The sequence below is a fragment of the Castor canadensis genome, chromosome 11 (genome assembly GCF_047511655.1).
Source record: "Castor canadensis chromosome 11, mCasCan1.hap1v2, whole genome shotgun sequence".
Lineage (NCBI taxonomy): Eukaryota > Metazoa > Chordata > Mammalia > Rodentia > Castoridae > Castor > Castor canadensis.
The window spans coordinates 22,390,403-22,410,242 of NC_133396.1; positions in this window are offsets into that span (position 1 = coordinate 22,390,403).

Genomic DNA, 19,840 nt, shown 5'->3' on the forward strand with positions numbered 1-19,840 from the left:
TATATCCTCCATCTCCCAGCTCTGTGGCTGAAAGGTCTCTCATGCCTCAGTTCATGAAAATGGGAATGATTATGATGACTACTGTGTAGGGTTCTTGTGCAAATCAAGTGATAGACTATATGCAAAGCATATGAATTAACTTTTGTTATTGCGTGTTATAAGGTGGGTTCTGACTCAGCTAAAAAGAAAGGCCAACTTCCTCAATACATTTTGCCTCTAAGCTGGGGGAATGGCTCAAGTAGTAGAGAGTTTGCCTGGCAAGCTGGAGGCCCTGGGTGCAATTCCCAGTAGGGACTTTTTTTTTTTTTAATTACTTATCACATTTTGCCTGTAAGAACAAAAATCATTGATCATCTATTTCTGAGGCTTTGAGGATTTTTTTCCCCCTCACAAGTGGCTCCAATCCACCAACTTGAGTTCATTAAACTCAGCTGAAACTAAAATTTTAATGCTTTCAGTGTTCTAACAATTTTCATTTTGGTTTTAATTGTGTAAAATTTATGAGAAACTTTATTTCTTATTGCTGGTACCTACATTTTTATTTTTCCATTTTCGCTTATTTTTTTACATCAATAAAAACAACAGCACATTTAAACAATTGCACCAACTTGTCATGTGCCACAAGCCAAATGGAATGACATTCTCCAAAAATGAGACTGCTGCTTGGTGTTCTGAGTCACCTTAGGACATCCCAGCACACTTCCAGTGGGTGCAGAAAAAGTCCAGATTTTATGAAGGAAAATCAATTTAGAAACATCAAGCCCAACCCATGGCGATGGCCGGGACATGTTTCTGGTTCATGTTGGTGATTTGCTTGTTGAAAGAACAGTTTGTTACCATGAAGCCAAAGACAGGCATCCTTTGCTCTAAAAACTGACCCAATGGCATAGAGCTGGCTGTAAAGCAACCATTCAATCTGAGAGTTGTGTTTTTGGTTTTTAATTCCATTGTAAAATTAAAATAGTCTTCTAAAGGAAAGTGGATGGTTTTGAAAAGTTTGGGTAGATCGGGCCAGGGCAGTGTCGTGCTGGGATTGCGGCGAGAGAGGCTTAAAAGCACTTCTAGTAATTGCCGTTCCTTCTTGTACCAGAAGCTTAAAAGGGGAGCTTCCATGGAATTCTGGGGAGTTTTACAGGGTGCCATGCTCAAGGAGCTACTGGCAGACACACAAAGCTGCTTTCTCTGTGTGTCCTGGACACTTGTCCCCTTTTATTCTCCTGGAGAACGTCTTGCCTTATGGCTGATAACTCTCACTAACATCTCCAGTTCTCTACCCCTCCATTCTTTGTCTCTTTTCTTGGCTGAGGTGTAGTGAACCAGCTGGAGGACCCCACTTTGCTAACACTCAGGGTTTATGTGAGCTTGATATTCATCTACCTTCTGGGGGAGCTGGGGAGGACATCATGAGTCTGAACAGTATATCTGGTACCAAAACACTGAGAAAGCCCTTGCTCTGTCAGAAGTATTTGCCCATTGACAAGACAGCCCCATATGCAGAAGCAGCCGAGGGCGCCAGTGTCCAGATAGCACTCCATAAGGATCAAATGTGAAATTCCCTCCTTCCCCTCTTTTAGTAATTGCCCCTCCCCTGACCTTTTTGAACTGGAATGTGAGTTGTTTTGCTGATGAAGGTGTGCTAAATTGATAAGAAATAGTGACTGTTAGGATGTTCAAGTGGTGTGTGGGTCATATAAACATTTATGAGTATTTCTTCAGTTTCTATCTCTCACTCTTGCCATATGAGGTCAACAATGCCTCCTGCAGGTCAGCCTTGCTGCCACTGTCCGTATGTGATCCTGGGGACTTCAAGGAAGTTCCAGAGGGCAAGGAGAGTCTAGTGCAGTGGTCCTGGCCAGCTCTGGGATTTTGCCATTCATTTTGCCTCTCCATGCCACAAGGACTTCTCCTGCCTTCCTGGGGCTCCAACTCTATTCTTGCAGCTCCTCTGAGCCTTGAGGTCTCATCAGATCTTCTCAGAGAAGGTGGACCAGGGATGCATGGAACCTCATCTCTCCCCACCTCCTGCACAGTTGTCATAGCTGTCCTTCCACAGGGTGGATGGGCATTCGACGTGTGCAGTTCTCCATACAAGCAGTGATTGATTTTGTAGAATTCTCCACCTGAGTGGAGAATCGATCACTGCCCTTCCTCATCAATCCTGGATGCCCAGAGTTTTGCAAAATTCATCTCCATCCAAGAGGGTGTGATAAAATTACTCACATCCACTTAGAAATTATAAGGAGTGGTGGCATTTAAAAAATATTATTTTGCTGATTATGAGAATAATACATGCTCACTGCATAGAATTAAGAAGACACAAAAAGGATACATAGAAAGAAATAAAACCTCCCAGGATTTCACCTCTCAAAAATAACTATTATTAGCATTTAATGTGACACCTTTATTTCTGTGCACAAAATAATTTTATCTACAATTTTGCATCTTTTTATCACTTTACACAACCGGAGCATTCACCCATGTCACCTTATGGTCAAACCACCATTTTAATGACTGCCTAATATTTCATTGTCTGGTTGTTCTAGGCTTTAATTCAGCTAGATATCTATTTGCAGGCCTCTAGGCGGGTCCCTATTTTTTCATCATTATAAATGATGCTGTGGTGAATATTCGTGTCCAGGAAATCTTTATCTGAGTTTCAGCTAATTTCCTCAGAAGAGATTCTCAGAAGAGAAATTATGGAATCTCAGGCTGCTGTGTGCGCCTTTCTCCTGATAGATGCTCCAGAAATGGGAAGTGGGCTGCACTTGCAGGAAGGAAGTCTCCTAATGGCTGTAGGGCAGAGATTCTTTATTCATGCAGACAGAGATGCAAAGGGGGCCCCTCAGCCTTCCCATGAAGCTCTGTACTAGTCACCTGAGCCCACTCCATGCAAAGCAGAGCTTCTCCCAGCAGGAATTGTTTCATAATTAACTTAGAGACTGAAGCATATTTAATGAACCCTGAAAACCCTTCCACCATCTGCCTCTGTTTTTATTTGAGGATGATGCCGATCTTTTTCCACTTAGCTCCTCTTTTTGAGGATGGAGCTCATTTACCTTGCTTCCCTACAGCCACAGCAAGGACCCACTGCCTTACCTGGCATCACCCAGAGGCAGAATCAGGGGTTGGCCACAAGTGGCAGGTGGGGTCAGAGGTCACATAAGCCTTGGGCTCCTGTTTTGTATCCAGAGCCCCTGCCTGGGGGCATCTAGGCACAGCATGGGTCATTCAAGGACCCAGCCTCTGCTTCTTGGCTGCTGGCCTAGAATTACAGATAGCGCCTTAGTGCAGCAAGTGTCCTTAGAGAAAGGCCAATGCTCTTATTCCACAGGGGAGAAAACTGAGGCCCAGAGAGGCTGCAGGGCCCTTCTTACTCCTTCGTTGTAGCCTCACAGAGGGGGTGTGGCTTTGATTTCTGCTGTACCCCATGGTCAGAGGATGTAAGAGCTACAGTGGCCTGCAGGATTGGAGCACTGTGCAAAATATGGTCCCAGTCACATCTCACTGATACTCTACCAAAGCTCCGGAGCATCGGGAGGTCCTGTGACAGGCCTGAGGTCACACAGGTGGTGGGTGACACTGGCTGAGCTGGCAATGTTGAGTGCTTTGATCTGAATTCCTAATACAGCTAGATGCCTCCTTTCTGTGGTGTTCCCTGGAAGGGTCAGCCGAACATCAGGCCAGTCAGTTTTCATGCCATCACCTCTTCTGGAAGCCTTCCTGGACTACCCCGCAGGCTGAGCCAGGAGTGAGGACTGGTCTCTGCTCTCTTATCATCTTACACATACCTCAGTATTATTGCTTCAGGCTCAGAATGCCTCACCGTACCCCAAGACCTAGAAAAGGCCTGGCTTCTACTAGCTGATCAATGATATTGAATTGAGTGAGATCAATGTGGACACAGGTGTTTGGCTTCAGCACTCCCCCTTTTCCCCAGGGGTCATCTGAAATCCCTCTGAGGTTGGGTGTCACATGGGCTTTGGTATGGCTCCCGAGGGTGGCCATATGGACTGGTTCATATTGCCAGGGTGGCCGTGTACCCCACATCCTGGAGCTGCCTGCAGGTCTGTTAATCTAGCCCAGAGACCCTGGCCAGGCAGCAATACCCTTCACAGGCAGAGGGGACTAGGGACATCTGCCCCCAGGTAGCTTTGTGCTTTTGTAAAATCATTTTCCACCCTCTAAAACTCATTTGCTCTTCTATCAGATGAGGCAATTTGATTGAATCCTTCTAGCTTTGATGTTCTGTGACCTATGACCTTGTTGATAATGATCCCTGGAAGGGGCAGGAGTGGCAGTATGGGAACTAGGGCAAAAAGACTGAGAGTCAATTCCAGCAAGAAGTCAGGAAACTGGACTTGCTTGCCAGGCTACAAAGCATCCTGCCTCTAAAAAAACAGATAAGGCAAATCTTCCAAGAACTCCAGGATCTACTTTAATGTTCCTGCCAGGCTGAAAAACTCTCACCTTTTAAGATGTAAAAGATTTGCTCCCAGAGACTCGTCGTTAATCATTTTCCATCCCGCTCAGCCACTACAGGCAGTATTCAAGGTGAGGGGATCTGCAGGGATAAATTAGGAATCTAGTTATTCCCCATAGCTGCACATGTTAAACCCAAAGCTGGTCTTTGGTGCTGCTGAGATCAGATCAACCAAGAAAAGTCCTGGCTGGTGACAGTGGGCACCAGGGTCTGTCCGACCCATGGCAAAGCCTCCCCCCACCCCAGCCCTGCAAACCATCTAGCCAGCTAGTCTCTGAAATATGGTAAAATGAGGGCGGAGAACTTATTTTTTTTTCTACCAAGAGCATGACCCACAGAATGAAAAACTAAATCAACGAAGGAAGATGAAAGCAAAATGCAGCTTCATTCAGGGAGCTTTGGGGAGTGAGAAATAGAAAATGTTTCGGTCATTTGCTTTAGAAATTCAAGACTGGGGAGCCTGTAACTCTTGGTAAATACAGCCAGGAATAAAGATGCACTTTAGTGCTATGCTGTGGTCATTACTGGAGAGAGGCTGAAGGGGAGGAGGAGAAAGGAGCTCAAGAAAAGGGGGAGGGAAGCAGCAGAGTCAGAAATAAAGGGAAATCAAACCTCAGAAAGAGACAGAGCAGAGGAGTGACAGATTTGCATTCAAAGAAGTACAAAAATACAGAAGAGAGAGATTTAGAGAGAGGAGTGTGCAAACATAACACACAGACACTGGATATGAAAGAAGACCAAAATGAGAGTTGTGAGAGCCAGAGGCAGAAATGTGACAGCCAGACTTGCATCTCAGCTATTTGAAAAGAATGCAACTGTCCAGGGCTGATTGTTTTCTTTTTTTTTATTTTGAGACATGGTCTTCCTATGTCACCCAGGCTGGTCTCAAACTCCATCTTCCTCTCTTCTCCTTCTGAGTGCTGGGGTTACAGTTTTGCACTGTCACTCCCACTTCGGCTGATTTTTTTTTTTTTGAGATAAACATTACCAGAATTACTTCCTGTTTTCAGAATTATTTTTTAATTGCTTTCATACCTGCTTAATTTTGAGAAGCACAGATTTTTTTGTTGTTATTGTTGCTGTTGTTGTTGGTGGTGGTGGTACTGGGTTTGAACCCAGGGCCTCACACTTGCTAGGCAGGTGCTCTGCCCCTTGAGTCACTCCACCTGCTTTTTTTCTGTATTGGGTATTTTCTAGATAAGGTCTCAGGAACTTATTTGTCCTGGGCTGGCTTCGAACCTTGATCCTTCTGATCTCTGCCTCTTGAGTAGCTAGGATTACAGGTGTGAGCCACCAGCACCTGACCACAGAAGCACGGGCCTTCTCAAAAGTCCATTTTTCTCATCGCCATCCAGAGGATGCCTCATTTCCAAAGTTGCAGACCCGTGTGGTCTTGCCTCTCCATGAAGCTAAATGACCACAATCCACCTAACCCCACCTAACCCCACCCCCCCTTGAAATAAAACCTTCTGTGTTCACAGACCACCAACTGGGAATCAGGATGAATCAACCAGGCCAGCTCCAACCATTGCACTTTGCTTGAGTCATGAAGGAGCACCAGGCATCCCAGCCACCTTATTCATATCCAGTAAGAGCTTCTTAGCTCTGCCCTGTAGTCTCACACCTCCTGCCAGGGACTCTGTGTAGAATCCTGGCCTTCCATCATTCATCCGTCAATTCATTGCACTAAGCACCGCCTGTGTGAATCCTATTCCAACAACCCCTTACTCCCTAGTTTAGGCATTCCTTTGGCTTGTTTGCTACCACCCAGGTTGGTCTTAGCATTGTCTCTGAAGACAAGCTTTCTCAGCCTCAGGTGGGAATAGCAGGCTGTGTGCGGGGAGGTGGTGAAGAACAGGGCTCATCACAGGCATTTAGGTGATCAGGGTGAGAGTGGGGGCTGCTATTTCTGTGGAGGGTATAGGGGACCACCTAGAACTTGGCCTGGGCATTGAAAGATAGGCTGGGCTTGGACAAGGATGGGGGAGTTGTGGGGAGTGAATGTGGTATGGCTTGGAGCAGGCAGACCCATCCAGACAGGCCCAGAAATTGAGTCTTGATTCTGGGAGGCCAAATGTCTTTAAGTATGTCCCAAGCAGCTTGCATCAGGGTGACTTTGGGACATAGAGTCACAAATGCAGACTCCTGGGCAATCGGGGCTTAGTAAATTGGCATCACTGGGGTGGGTCCAGGACTATGTGATGCCCCCAGGTAACTTATGAGGTTTGAGACGTCCTTCCTTGTGGTCAAGTAGGGTGGGGACAGGACCACTGAATCTTCTTGGTGAATAACCTTGGCCTTTCCCACAGGGAGCAGAGTGGTGAGGTACTGGGCAGAGGGGCCAGGTTGCCAGGTGTCAAATCACAGTTGTGTCATTTCTAGCTCACAAATGTGAGCAAATTGCTTAAAATCGACATGCCTCCATCTTCTCACCTATAATATGGGGCTCTTACTGTCCTTCCCTCATGGAATCTTTGTGAAAATAAAATAAGTCAATACACATAAAAGCTTAGCAAAGTGGCTGGGAGATAGCTAATAGACACTCACTTCATGAAGTCGTCATCATTATTTTAGCATTCCATGCTTGCTGGGGGCTTGAAAGGGCTGAAGTCCTCTTTCTTTAAAATGTGGTCCGTCGCCCATGGCCCTTCTCTGCCCCGCTCCCCTTGCTTGCAGGAGGGGCCCTAAGGCTCTCTGCAGCGTCAGAACCCTCACAGTCTTTGGCTCAGAAAGGAGACGTTTCTCACCTCCCAGCCTGGGGTGGACATATTGGAGCCTGGCCACCTTCTCTTGTCATTGCCAGATGGCCATAACTCTCCTCAGCATCTCTGTCCCCAAGGGAGGCCGAGCTGGGGCAGGAAATGGGAGATTAGGAAAGAGCTCCATTAACATAGAGGGTCATGACCCCATGCTGGTTTGTGACAGCAGACAAGTCACCCTTTGGGTCCCATTAGGGCACTGGCCAGTGGGCTGGGAGGCCTTGCCCACCCCAGTTTTAAAATGACAGCTTTTAAAAAAAAATTAATTAGTGGTCTTTTTTGTTTTTGTTTTGTTTTGTTTTGTTGTTTTGTTTGTATAGCTGGGACTGAATGCTGAACTCAGAGCCTTACGATTGCCACCCCCAGCCCTTTTTCTTGTACTTTGTTTTGAGATAGGGTCTAATGCTAGCAGTGGCTGGGTCTGGGCCTCAAGCTGAGATCCTCCTATCTTTACCTCCTGAATAGCTGGGACCACAGGCATGTGGCACTACACTCAGCCTAAAATAACAGTTTCATTGAGATATCATGTACCCCTACAGCACCCCTCTTCCCTACACCCCTCTGTTACAGTGCTGGGGCAGAACCCAGGACCTCATGCACGCTAGGCAGGTGATCTATGACTGAGCCCAATCCACTCTTTCGAAATGTGCAATTCAATGGTTTATAGTCTATTTACAGAACAGTGCAACCATCACCACTACCCAGTTTTCACATATTTCATCACCCCAAAAAGGAACATTTTAATCCTATCATTTCTCCCTCATCTCAGCCCCTGACAAGCACTAATTTATCTACTGTCTCTCCGTATGGATTTGCTTATTCTGGACACTTCATATAAATGCATACCTTCATTATATGGTCTTTTATGTTTGGATTCTTTCACTGAGTGTACTACATCCATTGTTGTATGTATCAGGACTTTTTTCCTTTTTTCCCTTTGGTACTTCATTCCTTGTTATGACCAAGTAATATTTCATTGTATGGATATGCAGTTGTTGAACATTTGAGTTGATCGTACTTCGGGGCAATGATGAAGAATGCTGCTATCATCATTCACGTACAGGTTTTTATAGTGGACCTGCTTTCAATTCTCGTGGGTATAAGCCTGAAAGTGGATTTGCTAGCTAATATGCTTAAACCTTTGCTTAACTTTTGAGAAGCTATCAGATTGTTTCTTACCGTGGCTGCCTCATTCACATCTCACCAGAATAGCCTAAGGGTTCCAGATTTTCTGTCCTTGGCAATACTTGCTTTTATCTGTCTTTTGGATGGTGGCCATTCTTTTAGGTGTGAACTGGTACCTCATTGTGGGTTTATCTTGCTTTATAGATGAGGAAGTTAAAACTCAAAGAGGTAAAGCAGCTTGGCCCAGTGCCCTCACAGCCAGAGGTGAAGCCAAGGCTCCAGCCAGGCAGTCTCAGTTCCAAATCCATGGGTTTTTATTAACGGTTGGCAGCCCTCTGACTGAGGGATCGGCGCTCACACAGATCACGGGACAGTGATGCAGTGGCTGTGACCAGCCCACCTGAAGCTGCCCACCTGGTCATCGCCCACTCTCCCAGTCTGCAGCCAATGCGTGTGGACCACCCACTGGAAGCCTGGCTCAGAAATGTGAGTAGATTACAGAAGGCACAGAGCCCGCTTCCAACACCGCAGTGATGGTTCAAGGTGTGTGCTGTGCCATCGGGTGGAAGATGAGCTTCTAGGCATCAGATTTACAATGTGCCAGAAAGGGCAAAAGCTGCCCTAGGGGGCAGCAGAAAGGGACTCTGGCAGGGGCTAGGAGGATGATGGCCCAAGCCTGGTTAAGAGTTGGTGCCAACACTGAGGGGCAGGAGTAGAAAGGAGAGGGCCAAGCTGGAGAGTCTGGACTGCTTTCAAGGATGGGGGTGGGCCAGGAGCTGAGGAGGGAAGAAGCAGCAGAATAAGAAAGGAGCTGGAAGGAGGAGGGGAGAAGGGACAAGGAATGGCCAGTGGAGTAATACCAAACACACGTGGAGCAAGCACAGCACAGGGGTGAGTTCAGTGCACGCCCCACAAGAACTGAAGATTGGTGCTGACACTGCCATTTTATAGACAAGGAAGCTGAGACTCTGAGGGGTTACGCACCTTCTGGGTCAAGAACACACAAAACTGACAAAACTCTGTCTGACTTTAAGGCCTGTTCTCTGAGCCACCCATACATTCCCTGAGTGAATAACTGGGGGAGCCTGGGGGCAGGGGCACACCAACAGGGTGTGTGTAAGGTGGGCCTCAGGCTTAGCAACCATCCCCCAACCCCCAAGGCTGATATTTTGGGAACAGAGAGACTTTAAGGCTGGCAGCTTTTCCTGTCACATTCTCAGTCTCTTTTGGGGTTTTTTGCACTTTAGTTTACACTCTCAGCCACTGATGTGTACTTACTTATTCTTTTTTACAGGAAAAAAGAAGTCAATGAATTTTTAATCAAGTTGAGCTTGAGTATTTGACCAGTGAATCAGAAAGTCTTCCAGGTTCTATGAGGTGGTGAGGGCAGGGATGCAGGAACCATTCTCACCAGCCCTTAAGGCCCCTGCCCAGGAGTCTGGCACCAGAAGGCAGAAAATTAATCCCACCCACCTTGTGGCAAGGGTGCCAGGCTCTCTGGGGATTGGTGTCTCTTAGGGGACAGCAGCTGGCGGAGGCTCTGTTGGCTGGTGGGTGAAACGGAGCTACATGAGGGTGATCTAGAACACTTCCTGCAAACTTTCTGCAAACGCCTGACAGTTGTTGGCTTTGCAGGATACCGACACTCCCTATTACACCGTCCTGTTTTCTTCCTTCCACTTCCCCCACTTCATCTCTTTCCTCTTCTTCCTCCAGAACCATTTAAAAATATAAAAACCATTCTTAGCTCAGAGGCTACACAATGAGACTGGATTTGCCTGTGGACCTCAACTCACGCACCCCTGGACTAGATGCATGTTGGCAACTAGCTTGGAGAAATGACTTCACTTGTTCAAACTTCATACAGTATATTTATTAGACACTTACTGTGTGCATAGCTCCATAGTTCTCAGGGAGCTGGTATGAAGAAGTTTAGCTCCAGTTGTTAGGGGTTTGACATGGGAGCATGGCGGTGGGCCTGGAGCTGGAAGACCTGTGTAGCAAGGCCACTTCAGTCCCCCAGGAGCCTGCAGAACCGCAGCTGTCAGCTGGGGACAATGCTGTATTCTTTGCAGGATTAAATAAACTGAGGAGTAAAAGGATTCTGAAGAGCACCCTATACTAGGAGCTATATCTAGAGTTGAGGTTACACATAGCTGAGGAATTGACTGACAATATGAAGACTGTATGAAGCTGTGATGCCAGAAATGACACAGGTTCAGAGAGAAAAGAAGTTGACTGAGATGTTACCATGTGAGACTCACGATGTCAGATATTTTCACCTGTGTTAGTTTGTGAGTGACTTAGGTGATATATCATTTAGGATTGGATTGGCTGCTTCCTACAGGAAATCCAGTGTAATAGTGGTCTAACAAAGGAACAAACATGTCTTTCTCTCATTTACAGTGGAGGTAGGGTCCAGAACTCATAGGTTAGCTAGCCCCACAGTGTCGAGAACGCAAGCTGTTTCTTCCTTTGTTCCATCATTCTTGCATGTAGCTCCCATTCTACAAAGTCATCTCATGACTGCTAGACCGCCAGCCATTATGTCTGCATTCCAGGTATGCAAAAGGAGAAAGGAGCAACGAAGTAGGCTAAAGGGCATCTACAAGTGGCTGTTCAAGGAAGTTTACTGGAAGCTAGCTCCATGTATTTCTCTTTGCACCTAATTTTCCATCCCTAGCAACAGAAGGTTGTGACAATCAGTCTTTATTCTTGGTGGCTATGTGCCCTGATGAAATTAAGACATTCTGTTTTAATAAACACTGGGATAGGCAATTAGCTGAGGCTACCAGAGGGAACAAACTCACACCAAGGACAGGTGCCTGGCTGGCAGGGGGAGCAAGGGTCTCACTGAGGGAGTGAGAGCTGGGTTGGCCTTGAAGCAATCGGGTCCTGCTTTAAGTGGTGGTGGTGGGTGGAAAGGCCTTCTAGGCAGGGGAAGAACTGAACAGAGGGGACGGCAGCCTGAACGGAGGAGGAGAGTGGACAAACTAGTCTAGCCTAGAGCGTTTCTCCACAGGAGGTTTGAGAATTAAACCTCCCCTGGGAAGGATAGCAACCATAACACAGTAACCAGTTGGGGACTCCACCACCTTGGGCAATGTGCCACTCTTTGACCACCTTGGCTCCTCTCCCCTCTCCCTTCCTTCCTCCATATGTCACCCCACAGCCTCCTTCTGCCAGGGCCTCCATATCCCAGAAGGTGGTCCTCAGATCTTCGGTGGTCCCCCCAACTCAGCTCACAGCTGCCCACCTTCCCTGCATCTGCACCATCCTGGGAAACTTGGTATCTCCCCCTAGGCTCCATTAGTGGGCATCACTCCCTGTTTAATACTCTCTTTTCAGCTGCTGCTGACACTGGCTGCTTTAGTTGGAGCCCGGGTGTCTGTGCTCTCCCAGCTTTAGGGGGGGGTCACAGGTCAATTTCTCCTTGGTTCTCTCATTCCAGCTCCATGGTGGCATCCAGCCAGTGGGACCTGACTTGGGGAGATGGAGCTGAGCAGGTTTAGAGTCACCCCAGACCTCATGAGTAACTGAGGTCTGAAAACCTGGTCCCCTCCCATCATCTCAGCCCACTTTTAGCTTCCTCTTTGGTGTAGGACCAGGTGAAAAGGGCAGGGCTACAGAGTCAGGGAGGGGCTGGGCTTAGCTCATCCTACCTAGAGGGGCCGGCATCTCCCTTCAGGATCTGTGGATGCTTCGTGCCTGAACTTCTAGCCTTGGAGCCTCAGGTGAGCTTCCAGAACAGCAGGGCAAGTCCCCACGGCATGCTGTGCTTAACATACTGCATTTATTGATCGCTGCCCATGTGACATTAACCCCCTGCCACGAGACTGTGACAAGTGAAGACCGGACAGTAGAAGAGCAGGTGAGAAGCAGATGATCCTGGAAAAACAGTGATGAAAAATGAGGCCAGGAGAGAGAGGAGGGGCCTGGATGGAGCCCAAGCGCTTGGCGAGAGGCACTGGCCCTCCACTCTGAGCCAGCGAGCCTGGAAGGCTCAGTAACATTGTGATTCGGACTCAGTTGTGCTTTTGAAAATCTGATCTCTAAGCAGAGTGGGATAGATTGGAAAGAAAAGGGCAGATATCTACCCATTGAAGTGTGAGGGATATCTACCCATTGATGTGGAAGAGAAAAAGGACAATTCCAGCTGACATGTGCAGAATGTTTTGGAGCTTATGAAGCCTTCACCAATGTCATCACACTCAATCCCTGCACCTCTTCTGTGATATAAGCCAGACAGACATTCTCATACCCATTTCATAGTCAAGATAACTGAGGCACAGGAAGGTTACCTTGCTTGGAGTTATACAGCTGGGATGGGGCAGAGATGGGATTTGAATCCAGTACTCTTTCTGCTCCAGCTGACACGTCCTGGAAAGGGATGTTGGAGATGTGGAATTGGGCAGAATGAATAAGGGGTGGGTTCTAGCGTTGGCCTACCTAGCTCAAAGCCTGATTCTAAAAGTAGCTGTGTGAGCCTTTGATGAGTTTCTTTTTTTTTTTTGGCAGTACTGGGATTTGAACTCATGGCCTATACCTCAAGCCACTCCACTAGTCCTCTTTTTCATGATGGGTGTTTTCAAGATAGGGTTTCACAAACTATTTGCTCAGGCTGGCTTCGAACTGTGAACCTCTGATCTCTGCCTCCTGAGTAGCTAGGATTACAGGAGTGAGCCACCAGTGCCAGGCTCTTTGGTGAGTTTCTTAACCTTTCTGTGCTTGGCTCCTGCATCTGTAAAATAGAAGACTAATGTCTGCCTCCTGGGGTTTCATGAAGCTTTCATGAGAGCAGCACAAGCCTGACCCAAAGTGGACACTCGGCAGGTGACTCTGCCATTCCTCTTCTATTTCAAGGTAGGGAGGATGCCCTAGGCAGCAATAATGAGCCATTAAGGGGAGGGACCCAGGATCCCTTCTTTTTTTTTTTTTTTCTTTTATTATTCATATGTGCATACAAGGCTTGGTTTATTTCTCCCCCCCGCCCCCACCCCCTCCCTTACCACCCACTCCACCCCCTCCCGCTCCCCCCCTCAATACCCAGCAGAAACTATTTTGCCCTTATCTCTAATTTTGTTGTAGAGAGAGTATAAGCAATAATAGGAAGGAACAAGGGGTTTTGCTGGTTGAGATAAGGATAGCTATACAGGGCATTGACTCACATTGATTTCCTGTGCGTGGGTGTTACCTTCTAGGTTAATTCTTTTTAATCTAACCTTTTCTCTAGTTCCTGGTCCCCTTTTCCTATTGGCCTCAGTTGCTTTAAGGTATCTGCTTTAGTTTCTCTGCATTAAGGGCAACAAATGCTAGCTAGTTTTTTAGGTGTCTTACCTATCCTCACCCCTCCCTTGTGTGCTCTCGCTTTTATCATGTGCTCATAGTCCAATCCCCTTGTTGTGTTTGCCCTTGATCTAATGTCCACATATGAGGGAGAACATACGATTTTTGGTCTTTTGAGCCAGGCTAACCTCACTCCCAGGATCCCTTCTGCATCCAAGCCCCCTATATTGCCTGTGCCTAATGCTTTGCTTCCTTTCCTGTGGCCTTGTATCCTCCTCCTTTTTCCTTTCTTCCCTACTGCCCAGTTGTGTTGAGGGGCATTGGGGACAGAGATAACCTCCTTTACCTCCTCCATGCAACTATGGACAAACAAGCAGCCCTTCAAATTACTTTGACATCCACCGAGGGGCACAGCCCAGAATTACTAGTGGTTCCCCGGGTCTGCTAAAGGATGTGGTCAGAGCATCTGGCTTGTCCTGGAGAGAGAAGCTTCTGAAGCAAACGCCTACTCCTCCTCACCACTGCTTCTCCAAGTCTCAGCCCACATGGCCTCCTTCTTATTAAAAACAAAGAGAGAGAGCCAGAGAAAGAAATCTTAGCTGTGTTATTGCAGCATGCTCCCTGGCTTCTCAGAAGGTAATCAGGAAAGAGATGAAGGAGAACTGCCTGGAGGGTGATGGCAGCTATTAGTGGGATATTATTTGCTCATTGGCCTGTAGAAAGTTCCCAGCCTTGGCCCAGGTAATTAGCAGCCTAGGTGGCTGGCCAGGTTGGATGGAGCACGGGGAGGCGAGGCTGTCATTTCTAATTCACTGGTCTCCATTTGCTGCTTGGTCAAGAGGTTCAAATGAAAAGGTTAATTAAGGATCAGTGGATTTGCTCATCCAGTTAAATCATGTATACACAGCACAAAGGCCACATCTGCACATAACTGCTCTAAAAACCCAGTTCAATTGCACACACATTTATTACACATGCACCTCCTCTCCTCAACCTGTTCACAGCTTCTCTAGACCAGGTGTGTGCCGGGCTCTTTGTTACAGGGACGGAAGAGCAGGTGAGGTATGGATGCTGTGCTTTGGCTCTCCCTTGGGACATAGGATTGCCTCACAATGGGCTCTAGTCCCGTTGGCTACTTGCTTGCTGTGGGTCCTTGGGGAAGTCACCTCTTCTGTCTTGGGGCAGATTTAAGTAGATCAACAATTTCTAATCATGCAGCTCTAAGGATTAGTGGGGGATTGTAACAGAACCATCTTGGATAACTTTTGAAACTATGCTCCCCACAGGTGTTCTGACATGTGCCCTCTACCCAATATTATCATTCAAGGCTGTCAGTGCACATAGTGGATGCTGTGGAATTAAGGTCCTCACTTCTCCAGGTGCTGTTTTGTACGTTGAATCTCAGCTTGGTCCTTACCCAGGGATTGCCTCAGCCAGAAAAAACCATCTCACCCAAGGTCACACCACCTCCCTGGGGCGGTCTACATCCAACTATGGATGTGGAGGTAGAGATAACCATCCTTTTGCCTTGGGATAGGACAGCTGGAGGGTCATCGGAATCCCAGAGCTCCCTGTAGGAGGGGCTGAGACCCCTGTTGAGACTTTCTGAAGTTCAAATCCTCTCTCTCCCTCATCCACTCTCCTCCTAGACCCCGCACCCTGCTACTGATGCCAAAACATCCTCCACAAATTTCCCACACGTGCATTTTCATTTCAAAGTCTGTTTCCCAGGAAACCTGACCTAAGGCAGTACAAAAATATAAGAATCACCAGATCCAGTGACCACTGGGTGCACCCACCCATTCAGTCAACAGGTGTTTGGCACCAACAGATTCTAGCTCTGGAAGTCTTCCTGGTGGGGAAGGATTCTAAGCTGACCTTGAAGGGTGGGAAGAATGTGGAAGGAGGAGAGGCCATGAGTTTTGTGGAATCATTGTGTGCTATGATCCTGGGTATTGCTTTATCTCAGCATGTAGAGTGACCACCATGTAGGGGACATAGAAACCAATTGGAGTTTTGAAATCACCACGGAGAGCTGAATTTATTAATTCCATCTCTGGACTGGTACCACTCTGACCTTTGATGGGTGCTGGATTATTGCTTGTTGAAAATTCTCCCTTGCTCCTGCCACATGTTATACCCCCTTGGTACTCCCTGATCCGCATTGAAGTGGTGCCCCTTTTCACCCCACAACCCACATCAAACCCCAGCTCCATGGTACTGTTTATAACCTTTGCCCCAAGATTGTTGCCTCACCCTACTTTAAATCTTCTCTGAATTGTCCCTGGAGGCCTTCGCTGTTGGCTCTTTCCCTGCCCCCTGACCAGGGCTTTGCATACTGTACTTGATTTGTGATTGACATTGCCCTCCCAACCCTCAACCTTTGACTCCTTCCTGGTTTATAACCCAGACAGGCCCTTTGTCCTCATTATGTCTTGCCATCCCAGTCCTGCCCAGCCCCTGGCTCTTTCCATCTTTGTCCCAGAGGGTCAGGTATTCTGCTGGCTATGAACCTGTGACCACAGATCAAGTTAAGTACTGTTGAGAAAGGAACCTGCAGCTCTTGGGGGAGACCATCCCACATGCCCGGGATGGTCCTTCATTTTAAGAACAGCAGGTGTGTCAACGTTCCTTTCCTTTCTCTTCTCCCATGGGTACAGTTGGCCTCTGGCTTGCAGTTCAGTCTGGGGAAAAAGGTAGGTTTGAAGAGAGGAAAGGCCTTAGGCAGCTGGAGTCCTCATCTCTAAGAAAATCAGGAAAGGGAACTAGGAGATAGGAAATGGCCTGAAGAGGGGGAGGTTCTGTCCATGGTGCTGAACACCCGTCCCGGAGGAAACAATGAGCTTCTTCCTGCAGGGTCTGTGCTTAGCTGTGCACTGTGAGGAGCCCCACGGGTATGGGCACCCAGTTTCTACCATAAAGGATCTTTTAGGCAAGTTGCATGCATTAAAACCCCACATGAGAACACACAGGAATAATCCTGAATAGCCCAAATAATGACGGATCTCAGAAAACAGCCTAGGGGAGAGTTCTGGTGGTCTTGAAAAAGGGGTTCCTGAGGCAAGCCCCATTTTAGGGACTAGGCTCTTTGAAGAGAAAAATCACTTTACAGTGAAATGCACTTTCTTTATTCCTCATTCCATTCCTGACGGTATTAGAAACCCAAAGGTCTTAGCTATAAAACGAGCAGATCTAAACACAGCAGTTCCAATTTAAGAGCTAATGCTATGTTTGAAATGAGAGCACAAGATTGGCATTTAGTTATGCCTTTAAAAAATGATTTGGTGAGAAAATTTTGCCTGGATGTCCCAGTTCCAGATCATATGGCCATGGTCTCAACCCTTGCTTGTCATGGTCACATCCATCTGACTCTATAAGCAGAAGCCAAAGGCCCCAGGACATGCACACGGCAGTGCCTGCCATACCTACTGATGGCAGTGTGGTCCTCCTTGGCCCTCTGCCCTCAGCATTCTGAGGAACTGAGCAGGTAAGGGATCCACCTGCTCTCCCTTGTCAGCTCCCTACACATGCTCCCCTCCTTGCCTTGAATGGGGAAGGGTCATACCTATGAGCTCTATCTCCAATTACAGAGCCGTTGATTCCTCCTAAGGAAGAGGCCACTGGCAAGTGTCTTCATCCAGACCTTGTGTCTTTGTGATGATCCACTCACAGGAGACAGGAACTGCTTTACCTTAACCTTTGGAATTGGAAAAATTGATATTCATCAGACCAACCCACTGATCCTTAGCTATCTTGCTGGGTGAGGGGCAGGTTGCACATCTGTTGTTCTCAGTCTCTTCTTTAAAACAAGAGGAACTGAGCCAGGCATGGCTGCACACATCTGCAATCCCAGCTACTCCAGAGCACAGGGAGGAGGATTATAAGTTCCAGGACAGCCTGAGCAAAGTTAGCAAGACCTGATCTCAAAAGCAAAATATAAACAATAGGACTGGAGGCATAGCTCAAGTGGTAGATCTCTTGCCTAGCAAGCATGAGGTCCTGAGTTCAAATTCCAGTACCACCACAGGAGTGATGATCAAGCAGGGTTTCTGTGGATTCATCTGAACAGTAGCAGAGCCAAAAGGTGTGATCTAGTCCTTACCTTGGATGGATATGCACCCCGTCCCCCCATCCCAGTCTCTGCAGTATTGCCTGTCCGAGCACTAATAATTCAGCCATGGGCACTCTTTTTTTTCCCCACCAGAGGACTATTGCTCTCCCTTCTGCTTGATTGCCAATCAATGAAGACAATGTGGAACTTAAAGGATCACTTGTCCTTTCCCAGAGACCTTAGCCACAGTTGGCTCATCCATGACCCCTTCCTTCAATTTCTATTAACTTTCAAGAGAAAAGGCAGACAGTATGGCCAGCCCCAAAGCTTCACCACCTTGAGAGAAGGAAAGAAGAAGAGACAGATTTTTCACTCTTCCAGACAAAGCCGCTGTCCCCCGCCAGCCCCCCACCAAGGCTTCAGGAAGGGACTGAAGAACACAAAAAGAAGGCTGATACATAGAAAGGTCCGGGGTGGGAGGGAGGAGTTCTTAAAAGCAGCTTTTAGAAGAAGTGCTGGGCAGTGTGCAGAGATACAGGGGAACCATTTGCTGTGAAGACAGAGGGGCGATTGGGAACTGTGTCTGGACCACTAGAGCTCAAGTGGGCTCCAGGGGGCCAGGTGGAGGGGGTGTTTGGTGAGGCAGGCATGTGGGACCGGAGGCAATGGGGTCTGTGCTGGGAACAAGAGAGATGTGGATTGGTGCTTGTCCTGGAGCTCCCTAAATTTGGAGAATATAAGTTGGTGTGAGTGTACGAACATGGGAATGCAATGGAGATGGAGTTTCGTGTGAGTCATTCTGGTTTTGATCTGAATTAATTTCAATTTGGTCAAGAGTTTTAATTTGATGTTTAGTAGTCATTGGTAATTAGTTCCAACTCAAGCCAAGGCTCCTGGGACTGGCTGTCAGGCTGAGTAATTGCTTCCAGCCAGGAAGAAGGAGCATGGAGCTTTAATATTTGGTAAAAAGACTGGGTTGGGAAGGAGAAATGGATTTTTTTTCTCTTCAGTCCATCAATTTTGTTATTCTTGATTGCTGTCCCAAAGGACCCCACATGTCCCACACATCCCTGAAAATTCTGTCACATCTGGCATGACTGGAGACAGGAGAGAAGATGCTGGCAGGTACCCTGAGCGCCTAGGTGCTCCTTGAGTGAGGCTGGCCACAGTGGAATGGGCAATAGGAGGTTCCAGCCCTGTGTCTCTCACCTGTTGCCTCCAGTCAGTTCCCACCCTGCTGAGCACACCCACAAACTGGTTTCCTTTCCAGGGGCCTCAAGACCTTTCCTTCCAGGTCTCCCCCTTGCTCCCTCCCCAGCTTCAACATTGCTGGAGCTGGGGCTCAGCCCCCACTGCTCCATCCACACCCCATCCCTTTCAGCCCCCTCTGCTTCAGGGGCCAGTCTCAGACCTGCGGAAGGGTGGGGAAGCATGTTGGCCCTAGTGGCATGAGTGAGTCACTGTGAGTGGGAGCAAATGACAGAGAAAATGACTCAGCAAAGGGAGGACAGTGTGGGTGAAGGTGAGGGGTTTGTACATCTTTACCTGCAGGGCCCCACCCTACCCCTGGACTGCTTCCTTCACCACTCCAACCTTTCTACCTTCCCTCCCTCCTCTCCCATTCTTGCCTCTTACAGGTCATTGCCTTAGTGTAAACTATCTGGTGACAGCTGGTCTTGGTAAGGATAGCTTGTACTGTCACTTAATTCTGTAGCTTTTCATGTGCTGCTTTCTAATTGGCTAATTAGAAAGTCCTTTGCTGGGCACAGAAAGATCCATAGGGAATGGCATAGTTGTTTGCCTTTGGAATAGAAGGGTTTTAAACACCATAAGGTCAAATCTTTCCATTCTAGAGGTAAGGAAACTGAGTCCCAGAGAAGAGGAATGTTTTACCCAAAATCACATGGTCAAGGTCACAGCTCGGACTGGAAGTCAGGTCTCTTGGCTCTTTGTCCAGGCAAGAAGGATGAGAAAAAGAGGCTTTGGCTGTGAAGTTGGAACCTTGTCCAGGATTCCTTACCTCCCTGCAGGGATCCAGAGCTTCATATCTTACCAGGGGCCCTTTGTTCCTTTGGGAGTAGGATTTTCCCCTCTATTTCCTCCTCTAAAGTGAAAATCTTTGAGAGATGGGCTTAAGGA